Source organism: Mobula birostris, chromosome 6, assembly GCF_030028105.1.
Source record: "Mobula birostris isolate sMobBir1 chromosome 6, sMobBir1.hap1, whole genome shotgun sequence".
In the NCBI taxonomy this organism is placed as follows: Eukaryota; Metazoa; Chordata; class Chondrichthyes; order Myliobatiformes; family Myliobatidae; genus Mobula; species Mobula birostris.
In genome coordinates this window covers 56,782,940-56,809,076 of record NC_092375.1, presented here as the reverse complement: position 1 = coordinate 56,809,076, position 26,137 = coordinate 56,782,940, and the positions used below count along the sequence as shown (strand labels likewise).

At 39.6% G+C, this 26,137-nt stretch overlaps 1 protein-coding gene across 1 annotated transcript in view; it reads left to right on the top strand.

The window, feature by feature from the left end:
* Window positions 1–26,137, top strand: part of lsamp (limbic system associated membrane protein) — an 858,459-nt gene that overhangs the window by 377,490 nt on the left and 454,832 nt on the right. The window lies entirely within an intron of this gene.

Genomic DNA, 26,137 nt, shown 5'->3' with positions numbered 1-26,137 from the left:
CAATGAAGCTTATTTTTTCATCAAGTGGTCTTATCTTTCTCTTCTTGTTTAAAGCTATCTACTGATCAAAACTTGTACTTTTTTATCCTGTTAGCATATTCTTATTTTCTTTAGTCTTGTGTTATTTCCCCATTTATTTTCACTCTGGTATTCTTCATCTTCATTATTACCTCTACTTATTGTGACTTGAACTTTGCTCTTGTTTCTCAACTCTCGCATCAATTATTTACCTAACCATTGACTAAATCAAAATCAACTAATCTGTAGTAAGCAGTACTAAGCAGTAATCTGTTTGTAGTTAACAGCACGGGCTACTAGCCCACAACAGGTGGCTGGCTGCTAAGAGGTCAGATTTGAAAAGTGAAGTAACCAGGAAACTTCTTGTCTGCATTAGCCAAATGAAAAACAATGGAGTTGTACTGTATCACTTAACACATCAAATATTGTACAAGTTAGGAAGTTTGTTCACTCACAACATCAATTGTAGACATGTGGGATCTCTGGTGGTAGCAGCTTTTAAGACCATCCATGAATAGCATAAATATCAGAAGCATTGGGTATTGTTAGGAGTGACAAGGAGAGTAACAGAAAGATGGGATGACAGAAAGAAGAACTAGAATTCAGAATTAGGTTTATTATCACTGGCATTGTACATGAAATTTGTTAACTTAGCAGCAGCAGTTCAATGCAATACATAATATAGAAGAAAAAAAACAAAATAAAATAATAAATAAATTAAATTCTAGTATACATATATTGAATAGATTAAACATTGTGCAAGAACAGAAATACTATATATTAAAAAAGTAAGGTAGTGTTCGAGGGTTCAATATCCATTTAGCAATCGGATGGCAAAGGGGAAGAAGCTGTTCCTGAATCACTGAGTGTGTGCCTTCAGGCTCCTGTACCTCCTACCTGATGGTTACAGTGAGAAAAGCGCATACCCTTGGTGCTGGACGTCCTTAATAATGGACACTGCCTTTCTGAGACACCATATTGAAGATGTCCTGGGTACTTTGTAGGCTAGTACCCAAGGTGCTGTGCAGTGGCCCCCCCCCAATACCGGACAGTGATACCACCTGTCAGAATGCACTCCACAGTACATCTATAGAGGTTTTTGAGTGTATTTGTTGTCATGCCAAATCTCTTCAAACTCCTAATGAAGTATAGCCGCTGTCTTGCCTTCTTTATAACTGCATTGATATGTTGGGATCAAGTTAGATCCTCACATATCTTGACAGCCAGGAACTTGAAACTGCTCACTCTCTCCACTTCTGATCCCTCTGAGGATTGGTATGTGTCCCTTTATCTTACCCTTCCAAATGTCCAGAGTCAGGCAATTAAAAGTTATCATCAGTACAGAATTAGTTGGGGTTAGAAATGATAAACTTCTATCAACTTGGCACTAAATTATAAAGAAACTTCTGATAAGTACTTGTCAGACAAAATGGCCATTACTTGTTTTAATAATCAATCATTTGTGACAGTTTTAATCACTCCTCTCCAACTGATTAATTTGATTGATCATAATTTTAATTGACTGTAGCTCTGCTTGGTGGTCAATTACTTGAGAACTCATTGCACAACTGTCTATCAAACAACTGATTCTGGTGTAATCTCAGCAACAAGCAACACACACAAAATGCTGGTGGAACACAGTAGGCCAGGCAGCATCTATAGGAAGAAGTACAGTCAACATTTTGGGCCGAGACCCTTCGTCAGCAGCAAATTATTTTTAAAGCATCCTGACAACCTATGTTCACTTTAGGAAAATCCCTGTCTCAAAAACTTGTGGAAAATTACCATGCAAAAAGTCCTTTTCGTCTGCTGTTGTTGCAATCGACAATAGCCAGTAACTGCAGCAGCTTCCACTGCATGTTAAATCCACTGGCTTTGCATGCTTCATTATATTGTGACATTTTCAGCGTGGCTTTAGATATGTAAATGAACATATGGATGCAGACTTGTAAGTGAGGAAATTTAAATTTTAGAACAAACTTTGAAGGGCGATGAAAACAAATCTCTTTATGTTTCATGGTACTTAAGATGTAAGCTGTTCTTTGTGATGTAATTACACGAGAAGTAAAAACCAAGCTTCATAGCACCAAATGACAGTAATCACTTTGGGTTATATTTTCCTGTTTAGCAAAAAATTACATTCTTTAATGGGCCAAAAACAAAATGGTGCTAATATGTAATTTATCACAGGTGATTTGTGAAAGATATAGAGACATCTAATCATAACTAGTACAATGGACCTTGGCATTGTTGAAGGATGCTTCTTCTCTAGGGCTGAGCTGTTTCATGACAGTCTTCTTATTTCAGTTCCTTTCACATGGAATCTCCATTTCAAATCATAGATAAAGACAAGAAACTACTATTTTAAAACTGAACTGTCATCTGTTCTATCTGAAACCATCACTTTAATTTAGAAACACATTACAGTAACAGGTCCATTCAGGCCAATATGGACTGCGATGCCCAAATGTACACATGCGAATGTGATTTTGATAGAATTCAATCACTCAATTCTATATATGGAACTATAGACAAACACCCATTGATTTTCTCATCAAAGTATTTGAGAATAATTTGAAAAGAAATTTGAATTTGCCTTATTCACATAGCAGTTGTGTTCATCATAAAAATGCTGAAACATTGATTTCCTGCTTTGGATCTCTGAGGACTTACTTCAACCAACCAAAAAAAGCAGTGAACTTAAAATATATGAGGATATTATACATTGAACTATTTTTAAGAATGTAAAATTAAATGAATTAGCAGATGTTTCTTATTGATTTAAAGGTTATTGTTGGGTTTCATCCTATGATTCATTACCTCGAGGTGTATTGTTGTTGGATAAAGAAAATGAATAGTTTGCTGTGGCTTTTCAAACTTGACCTTATCTGCAGTTGTGCTGGATTTCCCAAGAAATACAAACTATGTACCTCTTAAGAGAAACTTAACATACTTCTCCACTTGTGAGTTCTGGTTGAAGAAGATCACTAAGTCTAGAAAATTAATTGTGTTTCGGTGGATGGATAATTCCTCTTGAAGACATATGTATTACTATTTGGATATTTTGCATAAAACATGCTTTTTCATGAATACTACCACCTAACCTTGAAAACTCATGCAGCTAGACCCAAAGATTTGAACTTAAACATCTGCAAAATGGCTTTTAAGCTTTGTTTTCTCATTTAGTGTGATTGTTCAGTATACAGTATATTTGATGCATTGCTGAACCTGACAGCTACTAGCACCTGTTTTCCTAAAGTACCTCAATACATTCTTCCCATTAAAATGTTGAAGAAACCTGAATAGTTGCATTGTTGGCACTTGTAACAATATCGCTCACTGCCTCCAATATTAACTCTTCCATGAACAGCAAGAGATTCCACACAAAGTGTTGCTTTGTTCACATCTGATATTAGTCTTCATGGCCTTTAACTATTGTATTTCATTAGTGCGAAATCATGTTCTCACCTTTATATGAAGACTGCGAGCCTGCTTTTGTGCCAAGTGAGCAAAAGGAGTATTGTGTAGTAGTAGCTAACTTTTATAGAACAGAGCTCTGATTCTAAGCAAGTGATAAATAAGTCCATCTTTGTAAGGCTGTTCTTGTCTATACTGCTTTGAAAAATGCAATCAATGACGTGTTGTTTTCGAAAAGCAAAACAAAAATTTTGGACGCTGGAAATCTTAAAAATGAAACATGATGGGTACGTTCAGCAGGTTTGGCAGCACCTGCAAAGAGAAACATTTTATGGATGACGCAGATAGACACTGGAGAGGATGCTGAAAGCTTGTTAATGGCAACTACAATCCTTTAGCATTCTCTGGAGGAGGTGTGAATAGAGGGATCTGAGAGAGAGGAAATGTCTGCTGGGACAATGAGGTACACAACACGGCAGTATTTTGAAGTCTGAAATAAAGAAGAATGGCAAATTCTGTGCTGAGAGAAGAACTGAGCACATCAGAAATGGCCAGAGATTTAAGAGCCAAAATGACAGGGATGATGGAAAACCAAAACTCAGAGAATACTGGAAACATCTGCAAGTCAGGCAGCATCAGTGGAAAGGGAACAGCTGACGCTCCAGAGTGTGTGTTGTCATCTTCTCTTGATCTCCATATTATCACAAACATTCTCTTTGTTCTCTCCATCCCTTCCCCTTTTCTGTAGGTTTAAATATCCCTCTTTTCTGTTTGAAGGTTGATGACCTATCTCTACGGATGCTGCCTGCCTCACTCAGCATTAACTCCTTCTTTCATGCTGTATAATCTGTCATTTCCGCTGGTTTCAAGTCAAGATTTGGCTTTGGACCTGAAACAAGTTGATTTTGCTTTTTTTAAAATGTCTTTTCACATCATATTTGTGGAATACTTGTTGACAGTTGTAAATGGACAACATTAGTCTGTATCGTAAACTGTTATTGACACATTCATAGAATGTGATGCCATTAAATGAAGAATTACCTTTATATTTTATAAGACAAACAGTTTCAGTTTAAAAAAAAGTATAAAGTTGTAAATAGTTCAATGACAATATAGCCTACCTGGCAAGGAACATTGTTTAAGGAGTTATTTGATTTCAGGAACAAATCCTAAACAAGTCTTGTCAGAAGCTTTTCTGAAATAAAATGCATCAATTTGCTTTCAGAAATGGGATTTAAGCATGACAGTAATGGCATTATAAAAGTAATATAACAAGGCACATTAGTCTAGATTTTTCATTATGATTGAAGGATGGATTTGAATTGCTGCTGCTATAGCTTTAGATGTACTCAAATGGGAGTAGCTTGTTCTAACCACAGTTCCAAGGTCAACCCATTAGCAAGCTGCATGTTTAGATTTGGATGGCGAGCAAACAAACAGTGGAAGGGTGAAGAGTAAATATCAGTGAAATCCAAAGAGATGTGGTATTTATGAGAAGTACTGTATAAGGTAAAGGCAATTCTGCAAATGTTTGGAGAGCCCAATAAGACACGTCAGCTATTCAGCCGTCCTCAAGGATTACTAGAATTATGATTAAGGAAAGGATAGATGAATACAAGAGCAATGGGGAAAGAAAAACAAAACATGTGCATGATGTTGCAACCTTGCACCTAAATGTACATTAACTGAAACTGGTGCTGCATAAAATGCTATCGGTGGTAATGAACTTTAGAATAATCTGCATATAGCATATATCACATATTTGCTGGTCGAATGATATACAATTACAACCTCATACTCACCATCAGCAAAACCAAGGAATGGATTGTGGATTCCTGGAAGGGTAAATTGAGAGAAAACACACCAATCCACATTGAGTTGTCAGTGGTGGAAAGGGAGATCAGTTCCTGGTCGTCAACATCTTGGAGAGTATATCCTGGACTCAATATATTGATGCAATGTTGAAGAAGATATGCTTGCACCTCTACTTCATTAGGAGGGTGAAGAGATTATGTAGTAACTGTGAGCTTCTAGAGATCAAAGAGTTGTTTTTGAGTAAGTTAAATTTCCAACAAATACTCTTTGCTCAGCTTCTTTTCACAAACAGGAGCCAGTTTTCAGATCTTAATAAAAATGTTAAGCAATAATGAAGTTAAAAGATGCAATGTAAGACAATGGTTTATGTTAATTAGTTAGCATCAAACCAGACAACACTGGCTTAGTTTTTAATTCAAAGAAGCTTTCAGACTAGATTGATACTATCCCTTATAGCATCAAATTGTTGATCTATTAATAATTAGAAGGTTTGTGTACTCAGTCAGCTTTACAGCATTGATTTGTGGTTATCTAGGAACACTGTCTCCTAAAGCTTTTCAGCCACCTGTGTGAAAAGGTACTTGGGGGAAAAGAATCACATCTGTGTAAAGTTACCCATGTGACCCCAATATAAATATAAGCTAGCATTAAGGCTTATTAGGAATAGTCAAGGAACATAAGACCATAAAACATAAGAGCAGAATTAGACCCTAGTCTCCTGCCTTCTACCCATAACTTTTGATGCGCTGACTAATCAACAACCTATCAACCTCTGCTTTAAATATACTCAATGACTTGGCATCCACAGTCATCCGTGGCAATGAATTCCACAGACTCTCCATGCTCTGCCAAAAGAAATTCTTCCTCATCTCTGATCTAATTGGATGTCCCTCTATTCTGAGGTTGTGCCCTCTGGTCCTGGGCTCATCTACTATAGGAAACACCCTGTCCACATCCACTCCATCTGGAACTTTCAATATTCTTCGTTCAGCTTCTTGAACATCAAGAATGATAGAGAGATGGGGTGTACTAGAATCTATCCCCCTGCCTTTGATTCCTGCAATGGACAATTTGTTCATCTGCAACAAACTGATATGTCTTTTTAGCTTACTGGAAATGTACCCGTGTTTGAGAAATTGTTTGTAATTTGGGAATGTTTTATAAAATAGGCATTCTTTGTGAGTTTTAAATGTGCTTTAAGAATTTTATTTTAATTTAAACATGTATCACTGAAAATAAATTATCTGTGTTTAAACTACTTTGTTAGCTGGAAGTATCACCTCCTTGGTAGGGCGGGCAGAACACGCTATTCAGACTCACTGTGGAGGATAAACAGGAAAGTCACTAGTCTTTGAAGCGTAAGTGGCTGCAGTATAACCTTCTGTGAGTGAGTAAGTGAGGGTAATGTAGTTATCTATATTGGATAGGGTTTAAGATCTTTGTCTGAGTTTTGAACTTTGTGGTTAGCAAACCCAAAACCATCATACCAGCAGCTCTGTTTTGTTATCTGCTTGAGGAGATTTGGTACATCACCAAAGATTATTTCAAATTTCTGTGGATATATGGTGGAGTGGTGTAATTACAGGCTGGTATGGAGCCTCCAACGCACAGAATCACAAGAGGCTGCAGAGAATTATAGACTCAGCCAGTTCTAATCTGAGCACAACCTTCCTCACCATCAAGGACGTCTTCAAGAGGCAGTGACTAACGGAGGCTGCATCCATCACTAAGGATTCTCACCAAAAGGGACATGTTCCATTTCTGTCTTCTGTAATTTGGGAGGAAGTACAGGAACCTCAATGAATCATAAATCATTTCTACGCCACCAACAGTTTTCTCAATGGTCCATTAACACTACTCTGTTGTTCCTTTTTACTCTGCAGTACACTACACAGAGGCTGAGACAGTGGCTGTCACCTTCTCCAGCTGCTCTGAGCATTGTGTCTGGGAGCTCCTCGGTGTTTACTCCACTATGCGCTGAACTGAGGCCAAGCCTGTGGCCTGCCTTGGCTGCTCCAGGCTTTGTGCCTGACGGCTCACTTTCATTCTAAATGCTATTTGATTACTTTTATTGTTTGCATGATTTTTTTTTCTCTCCTGCACATTGAGTGTTTGTCAGTCTTTTAATGGCTCTTTTGGGTTTCTTTGTTTTGTGGCTCCCTGTAAGGAGATAAATTACAAGGTTGTATAAAGTACATGTACTTTGAATTAGGAAATTTGCAATTTTTTTCAACTTTTTTTTGCAATTGATATTTTATGTCTTTGCATATGACTACTGCTGCAAAACAACATATTTCATGTCATATAATACAGTGATAATAATTCTGGTTTGAATCTTTACAGGAAACCTACAATGAGGTGGAAACAAATTTCAAGCTTCAACTAACCACTCATGATACTGTGACTATGTGCAAACGCTGTACTCTATTAGATTGGAAATCAGAAATCACATGTCAAAATTCTGTTTTTGTTCTCTCAGGTTATTCAGAGCCATTGTCATTATAAACGGGTGATATTATATGGAACCAAGTGGTTGTATCCTTGTAAGATGACCAATGAAGAAAAGCTACATTTTGGTCACCTTGAAGTTGCATATGATTCATAAAATGAAATACCACAAGCTGGGTGTTTCTAAAATGTTTACAAGATTAGTCCTATTTTTATATGTCTTGGCAGTGCCTGTTTCTTCAGGGAATAGATCTCTAATTCAGCTAATAATTTATTAAGCTGAGGTTTGTCATTTCCATTTGCAGTTCTTGATTTTAATGAATACGTGCATACCATCTCTCAAGCAGATTAATTAATAATTCTGGCATGACACCAATGGATGTTGGATGCTTTCTCAACCAAATGGTAAATAATCACATGCATGGCATATCTATCAAATTATAAACATCTACCATAATCCAAAAGGAGGTGAAATTAAAATTGCATTTGAATATTGTGTTTAATAGAATGTGATATAGGCACTTTGGAGATCATGAAGGGAGCTATAAGGTTGAAATTGAATTCAGAAGTTTCAGTTCTGAGGCAAGATTGAATAGCCAAGAGTTTGTACTTTTAAATGAAGATTTGTTAGATATCACTGAAGAACTGTAACTCTTTATTCTAGGAAAATTCTAAGTGCAGAGACAGGGCAAGTAGTAGATGTACAAGTAAAACAAAATATTTGATCAGTGCTAGAAAATTGCACAGGTATTAGAGGGGAAAGTTAAAGAAGGGTGGGGTGGGTAGATGATGCATTTTTTAATCAAAGCAATTCAGGGTTATTAGGTGAGAGTTGAGAAAGAAATTTCATGGATGTTCTGAAAGGCAGCTTTGACGTATCAGTAATATGTGTCATACTTAAAGATCATTTAGGGATGTCTGAGCTACTTTCAATTCAATCTGCATAAAGCATATTCTGATACTATACTCCATGTATAATTTAATAGTCTATTGGTGCATATATTTTGTAACAAATTCCTTCTGCCTTAATTATGAATAGCAAATATTTGAAATAAACTCAAGAGTTAGTTTTGTTTAAAAATGACAGGTGTTTGCATATTTGTTCTTGTGCATGCATCAGGCTTGGTATTGCCAATGTTTTATGCAGCTTTTTTTTATAGAGAGGTGTGCTTTAAGTTTGCACTGATCTTGGGGGTATTCAGGCTTGGCTGATGACTTGTCATTGCAGCTTACATAGTGAGTGGAAATCAAAGTAGGTGCACATCAGCACTTCCAAATCCTATGCCTTATCATTATCCCTTACACTGGAGGACAGGAAGGCAGGCAGAGGGAGCGGCATGGCTCTACTGGTAAAGAATGGCATCAAAACAGTAGAAAGATGTGACATTGGATTAGAAGATCTTGAGCCCTTGTGGGTTGAGTTAAGACACTGCAAGGGTAAAAGGACCCTGGTGGCAGTTATATACAGACCTCCCAACAGTATCTGGGATGTAGACCACAGATTACAATAGGAAATAGAAAAGGCATGGCAAATGGGCATGGTTGGTAATGGATCTCAATAAAGTAGATTGTTGAATGCCTACAAGATGGCTTTTTAGAACAGTTTGTCATTGAGCCTACCAGGGTATCAGCTATCCTGGATTGGATGTTAAATAATGAACTGGAAGTGATTAGGGAGCTTGGAGTGAAAGGACTCTTAGGAGGCAGTGATCACAATATGACTGAGTTCTGCTTGAAATTTGATAGAGAGAAAGTAAAGTCTGACATAGCAGCACTTCAGTGAAGTAAAATAAGTTACAGAGGTATGAGAGAGGAGTTTGCCAAAGTAAATTGGAAGGAGATGCTGGCAGGGTTGATAGCAGAGCAGCATGATGTGAGTATCTGGGAAAATTAAGAAGGCACAATATAGATGTATTCCAAAAATGAAGAAATATTCAAATGGCAAAATAGTACAACTGTGGCTGACAAGGGAAGTCAAAGCTAATGTAGAAGTGAAAGAGAGAACATACAGCAAAGCAAAAATTAGCAGGAAGATAGAGGATTGGGAATCTTTTAAAAACCTACTGAGAGCAACAAAAAGAACCATTAGGAGGGAATAGATTAAATATTAAAGGAAGCTAGCAAATAATATCAAAGTGGATAGTAAAAGCTTCTTCAACTATTTAAAAAAAAATAAAGAGATGAGAGTAGATATAGGACTTCTAGAAAATGAGACTGGAGAAATAATAACAGGGGACAAAGAGCTGGTAGATGAACTAGATGAGTATTTTGCATCAGTCTTCTCTGTGGAAGACACCTAGCTGTGTATCAGATTTGAAGGGTGTGAGAGAAGAGAAGTGAGTGCAGTTTCTATTACAAGGGAGAAGGTGTTCAAAAAGCTGAAATACTTAAGGATACCTAAGTCACCTGGGCCAAATGAACTACACCCTACAGTTCTGATAGGGGTAGCAGTAAAGATTATGGAGGCATTAGTAATCATCTTTCAAAAATCGTTTGACTTGGACATGGTACCAGAGGACTAGAAAGCTGCAAATGTCACTCCACGCTTTAAGAAAGTATGAAAGGAGCAGAAAGGAAATTCTAGACCAGTTAGTCTGATCTCAGTGGTTGGGAAGATGTTGGTGTCAATTATTAAGGATGAGGTAATGGAGTACTTGATGACACAGGACAAGATAGGACAAAGTCAGCATGGTTTTCTTAAAGGAAAATCTTACCTGATGAACGTGTTGGAATTCTTTGAGGAGATTACAAGTAGGATAGATGAAGGGGGTGTAGTGTATGTTGTATATTTGGGCTTTTAGAAGGCCTGTGGCAAGGTACCACAGATGCAGCTGCTTACCAAGTTAAGAGCCCATGGTTTTACAGGAAAGTTACTGGCATGGTTAGAGCATTGGCTGATTGGTAGGAAGCAGTGAGTGGGAATAAAAGGATCCTTTTCTGGTTGGCTGCCAATGACTAGTGGTGTTCCACAGAGGTTAGTGTTGAGAACGCTTCTTTTTAAGCTGTATACCAATAATTTAGATAGTGGAATAGATGGCTTTGTTGCCAGGTTTAAAGATAATAGGAAGATTGGTGGAGTGGCAGGTAGTGTTGATGAAATGGGTAGGCTGCAGAAGGACTTAGGCAGATTAGGAAAATGGGCAAGAAAGTAGCAAATAAAATACAATGTTGGAAAATGCATGGTCATGCATTTTGATAGTAGAAATAAATGTGCAGACTATTTTCTAAATGGGGAGAAAGTCCAAAAATCTGAGAGGCAAAGGGACTTGGGAGTCTTTGTGTAGAAGATCCTAAAGGTTAACTTGCAGGTTGATGTGGTGGTGAGGAAAATAAATGAAGTATTGGCATTCATTCATCTCCAAGAGGTCTAGATTACAAAAGCCGGAATGTGATACTAAGGCTTTATAAGGCACTGGTGGGGAGGCCTCACCTTGAATATTATGAACAGTTTTGAGATCCTCATCTAAGACTAGATGTGCTAATATTGGAGAAGGTTGAAAAAAGGTTCACAAGGATGATTCCAGGATTGAAAAGTTTATCATATGAGGAACGTTTGATAACTCTGGGTCTGTAGTCTCTGGAATTGAAAGGATGAGGGAAAAGTTCATTGAAACCTTTTGAATGTTGAAAGGCCTTGACTGAATAGATGTAGAAAGGATGTTTCCCATGGTGGGGAAGTCTAGGACAAGAGGGCACAGCCTCAGGATAGAGAGGCATCTATTTAAAACCGAAGTGTGGAGAAATTTCTTTAGCCAGAGGGTGGGGAGGCCAGGTTATTGGGTGTACTTAAGGTGTTTTAATTTGAAATAGCATCAAAGGTTATGGGGAGAAGGCCGGGGAGTGGATCCAAGGAAGGGAAAAAAGGATCAGCCATGATGGAATGGTGGAGTACACTCAATGGGCCAAATGGCCTTATCTACTCCTGTATCTAATGGTCTAAATGAAGCTGGGTAGACCATATTAGAGAACCCCTCGGCAAGTCCTTAAGGTTGTTATAGCTAGGGGTGGTAATGGAGACAAGCCCCCATTAATCACTCCCAATGGTGTGCACCTCAAATAGCCTCTGACAACTAAGTCCAGCTCCTGGCCTTCATCTCTACTGACAGCAGCAAGGGCAAAAGATGGTTTACTGGCATCTTAAAACGAGTCGTTTTTTGTAGATGGGGCTCATTATCTGTGTTTGGCAGCTCATCTTAGGAAAAGGAAAACTCTGATTCAAACCTCGGCTGCCTTGCAGCTGTAACCGGTCATGGGGAAGGCTTCGGGAGTAAACTCCGAGGGGAAAAATCTGGAGCTGGAGTCCCTAAGACTGTCCTACATTAAGTTCAACGCTGTCTGGCAACTTCTCCAATGGTGCTGGTACCAAGCTGTATCAGTTTCTGGCGTTCCTTTGGATTCATCAGATGCATGGAGAGGGGTAAGCTTACTACATGGACAACAGCTTACTCTCCATTATTGTACTGCAAGGCTTGCATACCTAGATAGCTAGGACACAACATCCAGTGTCCTGTTGAAGAGTTTCGGTCCGAAACATTGACTGTACTCTTTTCCATAGATGCTGCCTGGCCTGCTGAGTTCCTTCAGCATTTTATGTGTATTGCACACAACATCCACGGTCAATTCTGACCGATGGAGACCTCACTCAGGCAAGTCATCACAGAAATTGCTAAGGTGCATCTATCAAACACACTGGGGAAAGCAAATGATATGACAGCTACAGATAACTGTGGGAAGTGGAGGAAACAAGCATGTGGTTGAAAACAAATGAAAGCCTTTACAGGCAATTACCCTTTATCAGTGTTTTCCTGCAGAACTGCTTAGTTTAATCACAGAGGTATTGCTGTACATCAGAATCAATGACTCATTAGAATGCTTCTTCATATTGAATTTTTCAAATGTTTGTCAAAGAAAGGCAATACACTTCACTAATGAGATGTAATTTTGGAAGCAATTGTATTTTGTTCAGTTGAATATTATCACTAACCATGGTAAGGTGAAGAAGGTCTCCCATCTATAGCAAAGAAAATGATAGATAATCAAATCCAGCTCTAGGCTACACGATGTTGCTAACTGTTAACTTGCAAATTTGCAGAAAACCATTGATTTTAACTAAACTACTGTCCAGGTGTCTGTAAACATTATGGCCAAAAATGATTCACAAAATTAGAGTGAGGTGATGCAGTATCTGGTATCGGGAGTGAAGAACAGAGTAGAATTATTATTTTTATATTATCTTTTTCTTGAGAAATTAATGGTGATACTGATAAAAAGGTATAATATGAATCTCCCATCACTCATCAGAGTGAATTTTAAAACTGATACGTCAGCATGAAATGTAAATGAGCTAAAACAAATTTAAAGTAAATTGCAAAATCATAATTATGGTGGTCTGGAAACCGAAGGATTAACTGATACAAACCATGCTTTTCTGTCTTCAAGAGAGCATGAAGCAGTTGATGACAATAAGAACCATAGGTTTAATGGTGTACTAGTGTAATATGCACTGCCATGATATTGAGATTTTGTGACTTTGAGTACGTGAGTTGGTGCAATAACTAGAACTCATTAGCTGCAAATAGTTTTGCACCACAAAAGGATCATTAAACCAAGTATGTACAGGGATGTAGGAGGCCAGTGGTGAGAGTGAGAAAGTGATCAATATAAGACTCCCTGTAGAAATATCCACAAAAAGCCAGGACATGCATTGTCATGGAGTCATCCTTGCCGTGGTGAGCCTGTATAAGGTGTTTTAAGCTGTTGATTCCTCAGGTGCAGAGCCAACAGAGTAATTTGACAAAATTGTGAGTGATAGGAGTGTGCTGAGCGATTGAGATATTTGATTAAGGGGAGATCTGCAAGTCAGAGTTGGGGAACATTAGAATTTTTAGGGCAACTCAGGGTATTGGATAGGCCGGTTGGTGGCATAGTGGCATCTGCGCCAGACTTCGGAGCGAAGGCTCCCCAGTTTGAACCCAGCCGGCTCCCCAGGCATGCTTTCCATCCATGCTGGCTTGAGTGTTGAGCTAGCAACTCGACTTCCTAAAAAAGAAATTGCCTGCTACAGATTCATTAACAGCAAAAAGTTGATGGCCTATGCTCCCCGTGAGTTTAAAAGGCAATTTCCTTCCTTTCGTTCAAGGTATTGGATGGGTGGTGTGCTTGGGGAGATAACAGTTCAGGAGCATTTACTGGAGTGTAGAATTAAGAGTTAAGAATTAAGGGAATTAACGGTTATGGGAAAAAGGCGGGTGGATGGAGCTGAGTTTACGGACAGATCAGACATGATCTTATTGAATGGCGGGGCAGGCTCGATGGGCCGGATGGCCTACTCCTGCTCCTATTTCTTATGTTCTTATGTAGAGCAGCAAATATTAGTTCATGCCAAGATCCCAGAAAATACGGACCATACAACACATGGAATTATGATATTGTAGTTACTAATGAAACAGAAGGGGCAGGACTAGTGGCTCAATATTACAGGGTTCTGTTGTATTAGACATGGTAGTGTGGGATAGTGTGGATTGTCACCTTGTCGTGGTGGAGAAGCTTGTGTGGTCCTGTGATCCCGAGAGCAATGTCATCTGGTGCTATGCTCCTGGTAGGGTCACCCATGGCGGTGAGGTCCCTGACAAAGAACAATCCAATCAAGACCTCAACAGTGGAACAGGCGGACGAAGTTACTTTGAACTCAATGGCTGTGAGGGCAGATGAAGGCTGCAACAAATCCATCAGCTCCAGTCATCGTGGTTTCCATGCCATTGGTTGATTTGTGAAGTATCATGTGCTTCTTAGAGTGCAACATCAAGTACACGTTAAACAAATACACGCACAGGCATCTTCACTCTGTGGGCCACTTCTTCAGAATGAAGACCATCATCCTCGACCTCGAGGGATAGCCACGACGACGAGGTGTGTGGGAGGGATGGCATTGCTCGTCAAGACATCAGTACTCAGTCAAGAGAGACTGGAGAACTCATCCCGTGAGGCTTTATGGGTGGAACTGAGGAATAAGAAATATATGACCATGTTACTGGGGTTTTATTATAGACTACCAAAAAGTCCATGGGATTTGGAGGAACAAATTTCAAGAGAGATCGCAGACTGTTGCAAGAAACATAAGGTTGTGATTGTAGGTGATTTTAACTTTCCACATAATGACTGTGAGTCCCATAATGTAAAAGGAATAGATAAGACAGCATTTGTCAAATATGTCCAGGAAAGTTTACTTAAGCAGTACATAGAACTCCCAATGAGTGAGTGTGCAATACTTAGTCTCCTACTGGGGAATGAGACAGGGCAGTTGACAAATATTTGTGTAGGGGAACACTTTTCTGATCATAATGCCACTAGTTTTAAGGTAATTATGGCAAAGGGTAGATTTGGTCTTCGGATTGAAATTCTAGATTGGTGAAAGGCCAATTTTGATGGTATCAGAAAGGATCTAGAAAGTTTGAATTGACAAAGGCTGTTTTCTGTGAAAGGTAAGTGGGGGGGGGGTGGTTTCAAAAGTGAAATTTTTAGAGTGTAAAGCTTATATATGCTTCTCAGAATAAAAGACCAAGATAACAGGATTAGGAATCATTGCTTTTCAAGGGATGTTCAGGCCCTCGTTAGGAAAAAAAGGAGGTACATAGCGGGTATAGGCAGTTAGGAAAAAATGAGCTACTTGAGTATTAGAAATGCAAGGGAACATTTAAAGAAATCATGAGGGCTAAAAGAAGGCATGAAGTTGCTCTAGCAGACCAGGTGAATGCGAATCCTAAGGGCTTCTACACATATATTAAGAGCAAAGGGATTGCAAGGGACATAATTGGTCCTCTGGAAGATCAAGATTGTAATCTATACGTGGAGCCAAAAGAGATCGGAGTATCTTAAATGGACATTTAGTATCTGTATTTACTCAGGAGGTGGACACAGAATCTATAGAAATGAGGAACTGAGGCAGAGCAGCAACAAGGTGATGGACACTATACAAATGACAGAGAAAGAGGTGTTTGTCTTGAGGCAAATCATGGTGGACAAATCCCAGGGCCTGACAAGGTGTTCCCTCAGACACTGTGGAATGCAAGTACGGAAATTGCAGGGGCCATAGCAGAGATATTTAAATCATCCTTAGCGACAGGTGAGGGACTCGAGGATTTGAGGATAGCTAACATGGTCCCACAATTTAATGTGGATAAATGTGAAGTTATCCACTTTGGTGGCAAAAATAGGAAAACAGATTATTATCTGAATGGTGGCCAATTAGGAAAAGGGGAGGTGCAACGAGACCTGGGTGTCATTATACACCAGTCATTGAAAGTGGGCATGCAGGTACAGCAGGCGGTGAAAAAGGCGAATGGTATGCTGGCATTTATAGCGAGAGGATTTGAGTACAGGGGCAGGGAGGTACTACTGCAGTTGTACAAGGCCTTGGTGAGACCACACCTGGAGTATTGTGTGCAGTTTTGGTCCCCTAATTTGAGGAAAGACATCCTTGCCATAGAGGGAGTACAGAGAAGGTTCACCAGATTGATTCCTGGGATGGCAGGACTTTCATATGAAGAAAGACTGGATGAACTGGGCTTGTACTCGTTGGAATTTAGAAGATTGAGGGGGGATCTGATTGAAACGTATAAGATCCTAAAGGGATTGGACAGGCTAGGTGCAGGAAGATTGTTCCCGATGTTGAGGAAGTCCAGAACGAGGGGTCACAGTTTGAGGATAGAGGGGGAGCCTTTTAGGACCGAGATTAGGAAAAACTTCTTCACGCAGAGGGTGGTGAATCTGTGGAATTCTCTGCCACAGGAAACAGTTGAGGCCAGTTCATTGGCTATATTTAAGAGGGAGTTAGATATGGCCCTTGTGGCTACGGGGGTCAGGGGGTATGGAGGGAAGGCTGGGGCGGCGTTCTGAGTTGGATGATCAGCCATGATCATAATAAATGGCGGTGCAGGCTCGAAGGGCCGAATGGCCTACTCCTGCACCTATTTTCTATGTTTCTATGTTTCTATTTAAGAAAGGGTCTCAAAATAAACCAGGAGATTATAGGCCGGTGGACCTGGCACCAGTAGTGCAAAAGTTATTGAAAGGTAAGGCAGTGGATGCTGCCTATATGGACTTCATCAAAGCGTTTGTCAAGGTTCAGCATGGCAGGTTGGTCAAGAAGGTTCAGTTACTTGGCTTTCAAAATGAGGTAGTAAATTGGACTAGACATTGGCTTCACAGGAGACGCCAAAGAGCGGCAGTAGATGGTTGCCTCTCTGACTGGAGGCCTGTGAGTAGTGGAGTGCTGCAGGTATACATGCTGGATGATATTGTGGTTACTGGATCAGCAAATTTGCGGATGACGTCAAGACTGGGGGGTTTATTGGACAGTGAGGATGACCATCAAAGCTTGCAGCGGGATCTGGACCAGCTGGAAAAATGGCAGATGGAATTTAATAAAGACAAGTGTGAGCTGTTGTACTTTGAGAGGACCAACTATGGTAGGTCTTACATACTGAGCAATAGGACACTGAGGAGTGCAGTAGAACAAAGGAATCTGGGAAAACAGGTTCATAATTCATAGGGGTTTACTAGTGAGGAAATCCGGGATCCAATTGCACAAGGGGCATTGCGGCCCAGGACTTGGAGATTACTGAGTAGTTTTGAAGGGGTGATGGTGTTAAATTCTGAGCTGTAATCAATAAAGAACATCCTGATGTATGCATCTATACTGTCCAAATGTTGAATTGAATTTAATTGAATTGACTTTATTACTTACATCCTTCATGTACATGGGGAGTAAAAATCTTTGTTACATCTCAAATCTAAATGTGCAATGTGCAATTTATAGTAATTTGAAATAAATAGTATGTATAACATAAGTCAATATAACATAGAAATACAATTGTATCAGCATGAATTAATTAGTCTGATGGCCTGGTGGAAGAAGCTGTCCCAGAGCCTGTTGGTCCTGGCTTTTATGCTGCGGTACCGCTTCCCGGATGGTCGCAACTGGAATAGTTTGCGGTTGGGGTGACTTGGGTCCCCAATGAACCTTTGGACCCTTTTCTATACACCTGTCTTTGTAAATGTCCAGAATAATGGGAAGTTCACATCTACTGATGTGCTGGGCTGTCCGCACCACTCTCTGCAGAGTCCTGCAATTGAGGGAAGTACAGTTCCCATACCAGGCAGTGATGCAGCCAGTCAAGACGCTCTCAGTTGTGTCCCTGTAGAAAGTTCTTAGGATTTGGGAGCCCATACCAAAGTTCTTCAAATGTCTGAAGTAAAAGAGGTGCTGTTGTGGCTTTTTCACCACACAGTGGTAAGTACAGACCACATGAGATCCTTGGTGATGCGTACGCTGAGGAAGTTAAAGCTGTTCACCCTCTCGAGCCCAGATCCATTGATGTCTATAGGGGTTAGCCTGTCTCGCTTCCTCCTGTAATCCACAATCAGCTCCTTTGTTTTTGTGACATTGAGGGAGAAGTTATTTTCTTGACACCACTGTGTCAGGGTGATGACTTCTTCTCTGTAGGCTGCTTTGTTATTATTTGAGATTAGGCCAATCAATGTAGTATCATCAGCAAATTTAAGTAGTAGATTGCAGCTGTGGTTGCTGACACAGTTATGGGTATACAGAGAGTAAAGGGGGGGGGGGTGTTGGGACACAGCCCCGAGGAGCACCTGTGTTGAGGGTCAGATGGGCAAGTTGAGGGAACCCACTCTTACCACCTGCCAGCGACCTGACAGGAAGTCCAAGATTCAACCTCATAAGGCTGGGTGAAGGCTGAGGTTTCTGAGCTTCTTGTTGAGCCTGGAAGGAATTATGGTGTTGAATACTGAACTGTAGCCCAAGAACAGCATTCTCGCATAAGCATCCTTCTTCTCCAGATGTGTAAGGATGGTGTGTAGAGCTGTGGCTATTGTATTATCTGTTGATCGGTTGTGTCGGTAGGTGAATTGTAGGGGGTCTAGTGTGGTGGCAGCATGCTGCAGATGTAGTTCTCAACTAGCCTCTCAAAGCATTTGCTTATTATTGAGGTGAGTGCGACAGGACATCAGTTGTTCAGACATGTTTGTTACCTGGTCTTTTTAGGTACAGAAACAATGGTGGATATTTTGAAGCAGGAGAACACTCTACAATGGGAGTGGGAGAGCTTAAAAATGTCTGTAAACACACCTACCAGTTGTGCTGTGCACACTCTGAATATCTGTCATGGGATGCCTTCCAGTCCCGCAGCCATTCATTGTCCACTCATTGGAAACACCTCGTACTTCAGCCTGTTCCAGGGTTGTGAGAAGAGCCAATGAGATGGCATCTGCTGTGGACCTATTTATTTCTGGGAGACTTTTGCCATTGACCTAGCAAAAAGGAGAAGAAGCATATAGTTCAATATTGAGAATGTCGAGGCTTTCTATTGATAGCTTAAAAATAAGTCATTCTAGGTCTTGAGGAGCAACTTCAGGGTCAGAGCTAATTTGCTTCCACTCTGTGGAGACAGAAGAAAGTACAGATGCTGGAACCTGGAGTAAGAAATAAACTTCTGGGAGAATTCAAAGCACTAAGCAGCATCTATGGAGGCAAATGGGTGGTTGACAATTCAGTTAAAATCGTCATAAAGGACGTTGGCTAGAAGCATCAACAATCCTTTTGTCTGCAAGCAAGTTCTAAAACCACTAGATCAATACAATTGCATTAAAAACTGCTGTAAATAAAATTTATTTTAAAGATATCTGCAAAGCTATTCTCATTACTTAAAACATCAGTGTTGAACTTCTGCTCTGTTCTTCTGTTTAAATATGCAAATTAGCAGGAGAGCTGTGGAATGTGAAAGTAGATATGTGCCCTTTTTCCAGCAACTCCAGGCCACTTCCTAATGTGAAGAAAACCTCATGCAGTGGGTAGGAAGCTAATAGAGTACATTGCTTGCCTCACAGCATTTTTGTCAGTTATTAACCTTTTTGTCACTGGAGAAGTTTCTTATTTTCTCTTTGAAAAGCATTCATGATTTTGTACACTCCAACCAATTCTCCTTTTAACCTCTCTGCCTTAAAGTGAATTATCTCACCTTCTCCAATGTCTCCCATTACTGAAGCCTTTTGTCTCTGGAGCTTCTCTGCTGAATCTCATCTGCAACCTCTCTAAGGCCTTTACATCCTTCCAAAGTGTTGCTTCCATAACTAAGCAGGAAGACTATTCAGATTCAATAGGATTTATTCTGATTTTGTTTATTTTTGTTACTTTGATGCTTTATTTTTCCATCAATAAACACTATGGACTTTTGAACACCTTTCATAGCTCATCCTGCCAACTTAAAGTCTTGTCTTTTCTCTCTATCCCTATTCAGTTCATCTTTCTACTTTATTATTCCTATCAAAATGCATAACTTCACTCTTCTCTGCATTAAATTTAATTTGCCAAGTATCTTCACATTTTATTTGTATGTTTGTCAATTCTTGATTTCTATATAATCCACTTCATTGTTAAGTATGTTTTTGAAGCATTGAAGTAATGTCTTCTATCCCCAAGTCCAACTTGTTAATATGCATTTCAAAGAGCAGCAGTCCGAATACTGATCCTGAAGAATACCATTGTGTATTTCCCCCAAGCCTGAAAAAAAACAACTGTTCACCATTACTGTTTGCACAATATTGTATTGGCTTTATTGGCTAACTGTGCAGCCATGCTGCCTGCATACATTTAGTCCCACAGCCATCAAAGTTGTCACCTGAATAATATTTACAAAAATTAAAAAATGTATATATCCCAGTCCCATCGTCACCCAAATTACAAAGGAAGATCCAAATTGTACAATTGCTTCCTTCATAATATTCAATTTTCCTGGACTACCTACTTTTGAAATCAGTATGTGTCTTGAAAGCTGGAAGTCGCTTAACTTCTATTTATCAATCTTTGTTTTATCAACTTGCTATTTAATTTCTCTTTGCCTTACAGCTGTGCATCTGTGCTCTAGTTAATTAATAAAATATTTTCTTTCCTAATTTGCTCCTTAGTATGGTTTATTCTTTTGGTTTGTTTCTTCCTGAATGCTGTTCCCAGGCACAAGCAGTACACTGGAAAATTTTGTATTGCCTGTTGGGAGGGATAGTAGTCTCATTTTGACAAGCGCAGTAACAGATTCACAACAAATTTTATTTCTGAAAGCATCAATGCAAGTAAATTCACAGAGATGAAAACAAAACATGATAAAAATATGTTGTTGGACAGGAGGACAGAGGAGTGGAAGACAATAGAAAAATATGGAGATAGCAACAGCAAGAATTCTAATCAGTGCAATTGTGTATTCTTCTTTGGGTGCTGATATAAAATGGGCAATATCAATTCAGCTTTCCTCTCTGTGTTTCTCCCAGACTTTATTTTAATTTGAAGAGATTTACACCAGGCCGCTCTATCAATACCATCAATTTTATTCCATTGCCCAAAGACAAAATTACCCACATGCAGATAGAGTTGTGAGGAAGTCACCAGTCATGGAAACCATCTCAAATTTTAAAATCTTGTACATTTATTTTGTTTTGCAAACTTTCAAATGGACTTGCTTTATGTGAGCAAATGATGGGTAGCCTTTATAGCAGGATGGGTGAAGGTGTAGGAGAAATGAGAAAGAATTTGTTGCACAAGAGTGGTTTCAGTGACATAAATAGTGTGCATTAATTACTGGCTTCCTTTATTAATGCTCAAATGGGAGTCATCTGCTATAAATGTATGAAAAGATTTAACAAGTCTTGTTCAAGTCAGTGCTTTCCAAGGTCACCAGAATTAATTCTGTTTAACCGCATTATAAGAAGGAAAATATGCAGTTTTATTACTCAATTGAAAAATGATAAAGCCATGAGAGGATGCATGGAAAAGTGCTCTGGGAGGGTATATCAAAATTCATTTGGCAACGTAGCCAAAATCAGAGCCCTAAGTCACATTTGGAGGTGCATTATTCATTATTTGTTATTACATAGTGCCTTGCAGCAGCCAACATCCATTTATGAAAAGACAGCTTTTTGCAAGCAGTATCTTGGAAGCTGTATGTTTAACAATGTCACTCCCTGTGCCAGCACAACAGAAAGGAAGCAGGAGATATTTAATATTACATCTCAAAAAATGTCAAAAATATTGTGTGCTTCAGTTGGTAGATTTTCAGGATTGCAAAATTATGGATGTTTAAAATTGATTAATCGAGACAGAAATAAATATTTCCCTAATACTTTAGCTGCTAGACAATATATTCTTGTGATGAGCATTAATATTTAGCTTATTAATAACAACCTTCTATCTCCAGAGTATACCTGTGAGTTAGGTGCCAGTAATGAAAATCTGAAAGCAGTACAAATCATACTGTAAATAATTTGTTTTACAGTCATTTCAATGGATTGACCATCACAATAACAAGTGTAGGCAGGATGTTAGTTCAAGCAGTGGAATGCTCCTCCTGTGAGATGTGGAATTTCAGGGCACCTGACAGTCTCTCAGATTACTTCATCTACAGGCAGTGCATTTTCGTGCAGCTGCTGACTGATGAGGTCAGGGAACTGGAGCTGGAGCTGGATGCACTCAGGAGCATCTGGGAGGCTAAAATCCTCAAAGATGAGACTTTTACTGAGGTGGTCACACCCTGCATGCAGGCCATAAATAGTAGTTGGGAACCTACCTGGAGAAGTAGAGCGACTAAGCTGTCAGAGCAGGGTTCCCCTATGGTCATTTCCCTCAGCAACAAGTGTACTCTTCTGGATACACAAAATAATCTGCAGATGCTGGGGTCAAAGCAACACTCACAACATGCTAGAGGAACTCAGCAGGTTGGGCAGCATCCGTGGAAAAGATCGGTCGACGTTTCGGGCCGGAACCCTTCGTCAGGACTGTAGGGGAAAGGGGCAGAGGCCCTATAAAGAAGGGCCTCTGGATACTCTTCTGGATATTACTTGGTGGGGGTAGGGGGGGGCAGATGGACAGGAGCAGCAGGCAGGCCAGTGGCACTGTGGCTTGTTCTGAGGCTCAGCAGGGAAAGGTAATGTCATGCAGAGCGATGCTGATAGGAGACTTGATAGGGCAATAGACTGGAGATTCTGTGGCTGCAAAAAAGAAAATCGAGGATGGCATGGTGCGTCCCAGGTGCTAGGGTAAGGATGTCTCAGAGTGGCTGCAGAAGATTCTCAAGAGGAAGGGTGAGTACCCAGAGGTTGTGGTGTACATTGGCACCTATGACATAGGTGGAAAAGGGGAAGAGGTCCTGCACAGTGAGTATAGGGAGTTAAGGGAATGACCAAAGAGCAACACCTCCAAGGTGGTAATCTCTGGATTACTCCCAGTATCACATGCTGATGAGGGCAGGGATAGGACGATAGTACAGATGAATAAATGGCTGAGTAACTGTTGTAGGTGGCAGGGTTTTAGATTTCTGGATGATAGGGATCCGTTTTGGGGAAGGTATGACCTGTAGAAAAAGGATAGGTTACACCTGAACCTGAGTGTGAGCAACATCTCAATGGGCAGGTTTGTTAGAGCTCTTGGGGAGTTTAAAACTAATTTGGCAAAGGAATGGAAACTGGAGTGATAGGGCTGAGAATGGGACTGTTGGTATACTAGTTGATGCAATGTGTAGTGAGACTGTGAAGAAGGACAGGCAGATGATTGGGCATAATTGCAGTCAGTGGGATGAGTTGAATTGTAACATAGGCGAATCAAAAATGGTAACAATATAGGACTCAAAGTTTTATATTTGAATGCACACAGCATACGGAATAAGATAGATAATCCTGTAGTGCAGTTAGTGATTGTCAGGTGTGATGTTGTGGGATCACTGAGTTGTGGCTGAAAGGAGATTATATTTGGAAGCTTAACATCCAAGGACACACATTGCATTGTAAGGACAGGCAGGTAGGCAGAGGGGCTGGACTGATTCTGTTGCAAAAAATGAAATCAAATCCATAGAAAGGGATGACACGGAGTCAGGATATGCTGAAACCTTGTGAGTAGAGTTAAGAAACTAAAAGGGAAAAAAGGCAGTGAGGGGAGTTATATATAAACTTCTGAACAGTAGTGAGGACATGGGGTACAAATTACAAATGGGCATAGAAAATTCATGTAAAAAGTGGAATGTTACAATGGCCATGGGGGCATATCAAAATGCAAATAGGGAAAATTAGGTTGGTGCTTTATGCAAAGAGAGAGAATCTGTAGAGTGCCTACAAGATGGCTTTTCAGAGCAGAATATGGTTGAGCCCACAAGAGAAAATGCAATTCTAGAGTGGGTGTTGTGTAATGAACCAGATATGATTAGGAGCTTAAGGTAAAGGAATGCATAGAAAGCAGTGATCATAATATGATAGAATTCAAATTGCAGTTTGAGAGGGGAAGCTAAAGACAGATGTATCAGTATTGCAATGCAGTAAAAGAAATTACAGAAGCAAGAGGGAGGAGCTGGCCATAGTTCATTAGAAGGAGACACTAGCAAAGGTGATGGCAGAACAATAATGGCTGGAGTTTCTGATAATTCAGAAGTGGCAGGATGGATATATCCCAAAGCTGAAGAAGTATTCTAAAGAGACAATGATGTAACCATAGATGACAAGGGAAGCCAAAGACAGCATAAAAGCAAAAGAGATGACACATAACATAGCAAGAATTAGTGGGAAGTTAGTGGATTGGGAAGATTTTAAAAACTAACAGAAGACAACAAAAAAATATAGGGGGAGAAAAGATGAAATATGAAGGTAAGCTAGCCAATTAAATAAGAGGATACTAAATTTTCCTTTGGATATATAAAGAGTAAAAGAGAGATGAGAGCAGATGATTGACCACTGGTAAATGATGCTGGAGAGGTATAAATTGAGGACAATATAATAGCAGAGGAAATTAATAAATATTTTGCATCAGTCTTCACTGTGGAAGGCACTAGCAGTATGCTAGAAATTCAAGGGTGTCAGGGGACAGAAGTGAGTGCAGTTCCTATTACTAAGGAGTAGGTGCTTGAGAAACTGAAATGTCTGATGGTAGATAAGTCACCTGAACTAAATGTACCACACCCCAGGGTTCTTAAAGAGGTAGTGGAAGAGATTATGGAGGCATTAGTAAGAAGAAAGGAAATTATAGGTTAGTTAGCCTGAGTTCAGTGGTTGAGAGGATGTCGGAGTCTATTATTAATGATAGGGCAAAGTCAGCATGGTTTCCCCACCTTTACTAATAGACTCCAACATGTTCTCAACTACTGAAGTCAGGCTAACTGGTCTATAATTTCCTTTATTCTGCCTCTCTCTCTTAAAGAGTTGAGTGACATTTGCAATTTTCCAATCCTCTGGAACCATTCTAGAATCTAGTGATTCTTGAAAGATCACTTCGGCCCCCTGACGCTCTTGAATTTCTGGCATACTGCTGGTGTCTTACACGGTGAAGACTGATAGAAAATATATGAATCCTTCTGCAGGATTCTCTAAAGGTGAATTAGCAGGTTCAGTTGGTGGTAAGAAAGGCAAATGCAACGTTAGCATTCATTTTGAAAGGACTGGAATATAAGAGCAAGGATGTAATGCTGAGGCTTTATAAGGCATTTGTCAGATTGCACTTGACGTATTGTGAGCAGTTTTTGGCCACGTTTAAAAAGAGATGTGTTGGCATTGGAGAGGGTCCAGAAAAGATTCATGACAATGATTCAGGGAATGAAGGTTTTAATGTATGATGATCATTTGATGGCTCTGGGCCTGTACTCACTGAAGTTTTAAAGAATTAAGGTGGATCCCATTGAAATCTATCGAATATTGAAAGGCGGGTGAGTCCAGGATGAGGGAGCGCAGCCTCAGAATAGAGAGGCATCCATTTAGAAAAGAGATGAGGAGGAAATTCTTTAGCCAGGTGGTAGTGAATCTGTCCCATTCTTTGCCATGGATGGCTGTAGAGGCCAAATCATTGGATATATTTAAAGAAGATGTTGATAGATACTTAGTTATTCAGTACATCAAAGGTTACAGGGAGAAGGGAGGAGAATTGGGTTGAAAAGGATAATAAATCACCCATGATGGAATGGTGGAGACAACTCAATGAGCCAAATGGCCTAATTCTACTCCTTTGTCTTATGGTCCTGTTGTGTCTTACAAGCAAAATGCCAAAAATAAGATTCAGCAACTTTATTGTTTATTAATTACCAATGACAAATAAGCTATATTGAATATACTTTTTAAACAGATCCAACTTATGAAATTATTAATGTTGATCCTTGAAATTATTGTTTATGCTAAAGCACTTTTAAAAAGCAGTCAAGTTAATTGATATACTTGTGCTATAATTTTCTTACATTTCTATCTTTTAGCATTATATTTATCTGTAATACAATCAAGTATTTTCAAAAGGGGAGTAAAGGAAATGAGTTCAAATAATATTTGGGAGCTGTGTCTACAGAATTAGAAAAAGTTGCATGCTGTTTTGAGGCCTGTATGCATAATGTCCTACATCATTTTTAGAGCA